Raw genomic sequence first — 6,875 nt, 5'->3', positions numbered from 1 at the left:
ACTTTTGAGACAAGAAAACTACAGACCAATATCTCTCATGAACATTGATACAAAAATCCTCAACAAAATATTAACAAATCAAATCTGACAATGTATAAAACAAAGTGCACACCACAGTCAAGTGGGATTTATTCCGTGTGAATAATCATCTGATTATATCAGTAGATGTAGAGAAAGCATTTGACAACATAGTGCATTGAGAATGATTTTTGTATATATGTATTTGTAAGTGTCTATTTTTGTACATCTATCTAAAGTCTATACAGCAAAATTCTGACAGATGAGTTTTATTTTCTTCTTTTTGCTTTGAATTTTCTAAATTTTCTGTAAAATTTTGTAGAAAAGAGTACTAGACATGACTTTAAAAACCTTTATTGGTTTGGCTAGGGTCCACTACTAGAAATGCTTGTTAAAGGATCACAGCTAAAGGGAATAAGGTCACAAGTCTTCTAGTGCCCTGTTGATGGGGGCGAAATTGGGAAGTGGGAGGAGCTTCCCCTGGTAGAGTGCTCAAGTGGCCGATTGTGGACAGGCAAAATGCAGACAACAGAGCAACACAGAAATGGGTCCCCATCTCTTCCCTCTAGTCTCATTTTGTATAAACCTTGGTAATTGCTGTTATCAATGGAGAGAGATCAGTTTCTCTCTTTTTAAAAAAAAATTTTTAATGCTTATTTTTGAGAGAGAGAGTGGGTTGGGGGGTGGGGGGGGGGACAGCAGGGGAGGGGCAGAGAGAGAGTGAGGGAGACATAATATCTGAAGCAGGCTCCAGGCTCTGAGCTGTTAGCATAGAGCCTGATGGGGTGGGGCGGGGTGGCTCCAACTCACGAACCTTGAGATCATGACCTGAGTCAAAGTCAGAAGCTTAACTGACTGAGCCACCCAGGCCCCAAGATCAGTTTCGTTTTGAGATCAATCTCTAATGTCAGCCTAAGCAAGTGAATCTGTACAAGTTAGTCATAAACATGAGCACGTGCAAACACACACACACACACACACACACACACACACACACAATCTTTACTACAATGCCGAAAATTCAAAATATAGGTGTTTGTAGTATTGACTCTTATCAATCTAGATTTTTTTCAAATTTACAAACAGTGCTTGCTGTATGGTTTTGTGAAAGCCTAAACCAGCTTCATTTTCAGTGAGCTGTCTGTCAACCCCGTCTGGTCTCTGGAAAGGTGTTTTTCAATTTGGGTTCTAAACTAACTACTTTCACTTCGGATAGACTCATTGTCATATTCTGTACACAGTCATGCATCTTACCTCAGATTATTTCCTCTTGGGGTTGGTTGACCTTCAGGGATATTATAGGCACACTCTCACCATGTATCTCCACCTCTGACCCTAGGAAGTCACCTTTCTTTCCATTGTCTCTTCTAGGGTCTGTGGCAGATTCACAGTGCCAAGAGGTGGCATTTAGAGTTAGCTATATCTAGATTTAAATCCCTGCCCCAATATTTACCAGCTGGATGAACTTTGGCAAATCACTCTCTGAGTGGCTCCTTTCACCTGATAAATGTGGATAGTATTGGTTTATAAAATTCTCATGATGATTAAGTCAAAAGTCATCTATGCAATGCCCGGACTGAGTAGGCAACCAACAAATGGGGGCCTGATGCTCATAGCCTTCCCTTCCAGTTATCTGAGTTTATTCTAGAGGTTTTCCTGACAGGATTATCCTGGCCCTGGTCCACAATCCTTGCTTCTTCTCTGGCTCTTGGTCCTCTCTCATTTTGTGGACGTTTTGGGTCCCGTTATCTTGATTTTACATTCTGTTGTTGTGATTCTAGTTCTGGTGGGTGACTCACCCTATCCCTACCATTCCCGTTCAGCTCAGGTTAGAGCCCCACCTGTTAGGTGCTCTCATAGCCAGCCTTGTGAACTTGGCAAAACCATTTAAGGTCCTGAACCACACCTGTGCTTCTTTATAGCCCATGCCTGTCAGATCAAAACATAATGATCCAGTTGAGGGAAGAGATGGCGTTTTGCTTGCACATGTCATAAAAAGATGGAAAATTAAAAATTTTTTTTTTCAACTTTTATTTATTTTTGGGACAGAGAGAGACAGAGCATGAACGGGGGAGGGGCAGAGAGAGAGGGAGACACAGAATCGGAAACAGGCTCCAGGCTCTGAGCCATCAGCCCAGAGCCTGACGCGGGGCTCGAACCCATGGACCGCGAGATCGTGACCTGGCTGAAGTCGGACGCTTAACCGACTGCGCCACCCAGGCGCCCCAAAAGATGGAAAATTTAAAGCAATGAACAGAGAAACCTGGGAAAGCCATGGCTTTTTTTTTTCTCCCAAAAAGAATCTTCACTGTCAAAAAGAGTAAGGCAAAAATATACAATTCAAAGCCCTGAGAGACAGAATTATCTCTAAGGAGAACACTTTTAATTTTGGATGTCAGTGATTCTTTCATAGATTTTGGGCTTTTGAGTGAATTTGTTCAGTTGGAACCTAGGGAAACCTGGCTGCCTGAGAAGTTAATTATACACATAAAAGTTCGAATATGAATAACTTTATTATCTTAATATAGCTATTGTTTTTAGACAATTAAGTAATACATGTTTATTGTACAAAATGTAGAAAATATCGGGGCACCTGGCTGGCTCAATTGGTAGAGACACTTGATCTCATGGTCGTGAGTTTGAGCCCCATGTTGGGTGTAGAGACTACTTACAAATAAAATCTTTAAAAAAATCTAGAAAATATAAACCCTCTAAAGAGAAAAAATCCAGGAAAAATCCTAACATTTTGATGTATTTCCTTGTGATTGATTTTTCTTTATAAAATTTAGACCATATTTCATCCACAGTTTTATATTCTACTCTTTGCACCTAACAGCATCTCTTGAGTGTTTTTCTACATCCTAAAGACTCCTTTATTTTTTCAAAGTTTCATTTATTTAGGTAATTTCTGCACCCTATGTGGGGTTTGAACTCATGATCCCGAGATCAAGTGTCGCATGTTCTTCTGGCTGAGCTAGCCAGGCATCCCTAAAATTTTATCTATCGTCTATCCATCTGTCTGTCTATCTACCTCTGTATCTATCTGTCATCTATCTAATGTCTACATCCAGTGTGTGTCTCGAACTCACTACCCTGAGGTCAAAAGTCACATGCTCTTCCTACTGACCAGCCAGGCACCCCCTTAAATACTCCTTTAAAATGTTATTTTAATGACTTCTTATCATTCCATTGAATGACTATGTTATGATTTATTCATCTAACCCCTGTTGTTGGACATTTGTGAATCCCGTTACAAATAGTACTTCAGTGTAAATATTTGAACCTTCATTTTTGAGCATGGATCCAATTAGATTCTCTTTTGAGCATGTTACATTCCCAAGGTCCTCTGGCTACTTGTGGAGCTCTGATTGCTGTTCATGCTGCACCACTGGGGTCAACTGCAGTGGGGCTAAATGACCACAGATGCTTTGGGTGGATGGTTCTCCCTGGCAGGACTATTTTTATTCCCTTCTAGGAGGGGGCGCCTCCCAGGGAGTTTAACTGCTTGGCACACGTGAAATGGTAACTTGACAAAGGCTTGCTGCTTGTTATGAATGAGCTTCTTTCTGTGTGTTAGCTCCTGCAGGCTGTGGCTGTGGGAGCTCCCTGTAATGAAGTGCCCCGGGGCAGTGCCCCCAAGTCCCACGTAGGTCTTTGTTGGCAAGTAATTCCCTTTCTGAGGCGAGGTGCTTGCAAGGCCTGTGGGAAATGGAGGAGGAGTGGAAATTGGCACACCCAAGGCTCTCTCTGGTGAGACTGCTCTGCGATGCCAAGTTGGAGTCTGGGGTTGGCTGGGTGAGCCCTGGCCATGCTGTGGGGAGCCAGGGTGTGTGTGTGTGTGTGTGTGTGTGTGTGTGTGTGAGAGAGAGAGAGAGAGAGAGAGAGAGAGAGAGAGAGAGAAGGAGGGAGAGAGAGAGAAAGAGAGAGAGAGAGAGAGAGAGAGAGAGAGAGAGAGAGAGATGGGTAACTAAGGCCTTCAACCCCTGAAATTCTCTGGTGCTTTCCAAAGATTATATACATTTTTCTTTTTAATGCGATGATTCCTCTTTGCAGTAGTCTGCTCAGGTGCCAGAGCAAAATACCACAGACTGGGGGGCTTCAACAACAAAAGTCTATTTTCTCACTGTTCTGGAGGCTGGAAGTCCCAGATCAAAGTGCTGGTCATTTAGGTTCCTGATAAGGGCTCTCTTCCTTGTTTATAGATGGCTTTGTCCTCAAATGGCTTTTCCTCTGGGCCAAGAGAAAAGAGAGATCAAGAGAAAGATTAAGACATTGAGAGAGAGAGGGAGGGAGGGAGGGAGGGAGACCGAGACCTCTTCCTTTTAATTTTTTTAATTATTATTTTTTTTATGAAGCTACCGGTTCTACCAGGCCTAATCCTCATGACTTTATTTAAACTCTGTTACCTCCTGGGGCGCCTGGGTGGCTCAGTCGGTTAAGCGACCTCGGCTCAGGTCATGATCTCGCGGTCCGTGAGTTCGAGCCGCGCGTCGGGCTCTGTGCTGACAGCTCAGAGCCTGGAGCCTGTTTCAGATTCTGTGTCTCCCTCTCTCTGACCCTCCCCCGTTCATGCTCTGTCTCTCTCTGTCTCAAAAACGAATAAATATTAAAAAAAAAAAAGATAATCCTTTAAAAAAAAAATAAACTCTGTTACCTCCTGAAGACCCTATCTATAAATACAGTCACATTGAAGGTTAGGGTTTCAAGTTATGAATTTTGGGGGTGTGCAAACATTCAGTCCATAACATTGTTACCCACTGCTCTATTTTTTTCCTATAACATTTATCATCTTCTACAATACTACATGGCTTATTTTTTTATTAAGTTGGTTATTATTTGTCTCTCACTACTAGAATATAAGCTCTATGAGGTCAGGAATCTTTCCTGGTTTTTCACTTATGTTTCTTCAAGAACCTAGGAGAGTGCTTGCACATGCAAATGTGGAAGAAATGAATGAGGTCAGCAACCATAGCTGTCAAGGTGAGAAGAGGGAGAGAGAGCTAGAACTACTGGTAATAAACAGAAAATTCCAGGAAATAGCAATATCTAGGAAGGGAAATTGGGGCCTGTCCTGTCCTATCCCAGAACTACTAATGCCCTGTCCAGCAACATGTGGATAATTGCACTTGATCAGGAAGATGGGGAGGAGACACTCCACATCATGGTCCAAACTTGGGTTCTGTTAAATTGTTATGGGGATTGTGCTGTCTTAATCTGCTTGGGCTGCCACCAAAAATCCCATCAACTGTGTGGCTTAAAAAATAGAAATTTAATTTCTCACAGTTCCGTAGGCGAAGTCCAAGATCATTGTGCTGGAATGATTGAGTTCTGATGAGAACTATCTTCCTGGCTTAAGGGTGACCACTTTCTCTTTGTCCTCATGTGGCAGAGACAGAGAGAGGAAGGCAAGCTTTGTGATGTCTAATCCCATCATGGGGGCACCACCCTTATGACCTCATCTAAACCTAAATACCTCTCCAAGGCCCGTCTCCAAATACTATCACATTGGGTTTAGAACTTCAACATGTGAATTTTGAGGGGACATAAACAGTCCCTAACAGATGATGGAACTGGTGATCAAACACTTATAGGATCCAGAGATGAGATGTCAGGTCAGGGAGTAGAACAAGATACCGTCCACGTAGACCATGACTCAGTCCAGGAGGTGAACGTCTAGAAAGCATCAGAGTATCACATTAGCCAGATGCCATCACAGTGCACCCATATTGGTCAAATCCTACTGGCATTATAGTGTACCCAGAATGGTCAACGCCTGCCTGGGAGGCTGTTAGTCACTCATGGTATTTCCAGATCTTGTGGAATTGTAGTCCTTAAGAGGTTAAATTGATACAATTACGTGTGCCACAATTTTGGGTGAATGATTAGATTGGGTTTCTTTTTCTTTTCATTTATGAAAATATCCGGGAGCTTTTGGAGAACAAGTGCAGAGTCTAAGAAGTGGATAGCATGCTGTTTAAAATGTTGTGGCTTTGGGGCGCCTGGGTGGCGCAGTCGGTTAAGCGTCCGACTTCAGCCAGGTCACGATCTCGCGGTCCGGGAGTTCGAGCCCCGCGTCAGGCTCTGGGCTGATGGCTCGGAGCCTGGAGCCTGTTTCCGATTCTGTGTCTCCCTCTCTCTCTGCCCCTCCCCCATTCATGCTCTGTCTCTCTCTGTCCCAAAAATAAATAAACGTTGAAAAAAAAAATTAAAAAAAAAAATGTTGTGGCTTTAAAAAGTAGTTTAATACTTATGAGAGAGAAATTATCACGTAAAAGTATCTTCACTATTCCCACTAGTAGCTTTCTGCAGATGCGCTTTGGAATTATTTTCCAGGGGCGCCTGGGTGGCTCAGTCGGTTGAACGTCCGACTTCGGCTCCCGTCATGATTTTGTGGTAAGTTCGAGCCCTGTGTTGGGCTCTGTGCTGACAGCTCAGAGCCTGGAGCCTGCTTTGGATTCTATGTCTCCCTCTCTCTCTGCCCCTCCCCTGCTCATGCTCTGTCTCTCTCTCTCTCTCTCTGTCAAAAATAAATAAGCATTAAAAAAAATTATAAAAAAAAGAATTATTTTCCAAGTTGCAATGAAAGATTGAGATTTTGATAGGAACTATTTTAAATCTATGAATGACTTTGTAAAGCATTGACATTTTTATAGAATTGAATTGTTTCATTCAGGAATATGGTGGGTTTCTATATCTTTTCAGGTCATTTGTGTCTCTCGATAAACTTTTGTAGTTTTCTTCATATAAAGCCTTCACTTTCCTTGTAACTAATCTGTTAACTGCTATTCTATCAGAATGTATTGATTCTTATCTATTTTTAGTTTATTAAGTTTTCAGTCCTACTATCTACATATAAT

At 42.3% G+C, this 6,875-nt stretch overlaps 1 long non-coding RNA gene across 1 annotated transcript; it reads right to left on the bottom strand.

Annotated features, from left to right (window-relative positions):
• Positions 1-2,512: 2,512 nt before the first annotated feature.
• LOC147583014 (uncharacterized) lies at positions 2,513-5,405 on the bottom strand. The gene is made up of 2 exons (XR_015242741.1): positions 5,300-5,405; positions 2,513-4,248 (listed from the first exon to the last, which is right to left on the bottom strand). It is a non-coding gene; the product is annotated as an uncharacterized LOC147583014 (long non-coding RNA).
• Between the last annotated feature and the right edge of the window lie 1,470 nt (positions 5,406-6,875).

This window comes from Puma concolor, chromosome A2 (assembly GCF_028749965.1).
Source record: "Puma concolor isolate L17-30 chromosome A2, mPumCon1.1.hap2, whole genome shotgun sequence".
NCBI classification, from domain to species: Eukaryota; Metazoa; Chordata; class Mammalia; order Carnivora; family Felidae; genus Puma; species Puma concolor.
Note: the sequence above shows the minus strand (reverse complement) of the source record. Positions and strands in the feature narration are given on the sequence as shown.